The sequence below is a fragment of the Odontomachus brunneus genome, unplaced genomic scaffold (assembly GCF_010583005.1).
Source record: "Odontomachus brunneus isolate Ranch 3 - 2012 unplaced genomic scaffold, Obru_v1 Obru_scaffold_268, whole genome shotgun sequence".
Classification (NCBI taxonomy): Eukaryota; Metazoa; Arthropoda; class Insecta; order Hymenoptera; family Formicidae; genus Odontomachus; species Odontomachus brunneus.
In genome coordinates this window covers 271103-271494 of record NW_022639718.1, presented here as the reverse complement: position 1 = coordinate 271494, position 392 = coordinate 271103, and positions in this window count along the sequence as shown.

Below are 392 nucleotides of genomic sequence, written 5' to 3'. Positions count from 1 at the left end.
TAACATAAAATATTATTTGATACCTCAGATATCTCCTTTGGCATTGTCACATATATTTGTAATATTTACAACATCATTGCAACACAAACTAACTTGAAATATTTTGGACAGATTTATCGAATCATTATTCAATAAAAAGTATTTGCAGAAAGATTTGCTGTGACATATATACAAATTGTCTTCAAAGTTTTAGAGCAACATATTTTGAAATGTGAAATATTATTGAAGCAAACTATCTCATACAATTATATATAGTGTCAGAGAGGTTCACTGATAGACACAATTATTGATATCGCAATCAGTATTACGTATCCTGACACATGAGATATTATTATTTTGATTAACGAACCATCTCATGTAGCCATATATAATATGATATAATAAAATTTTTC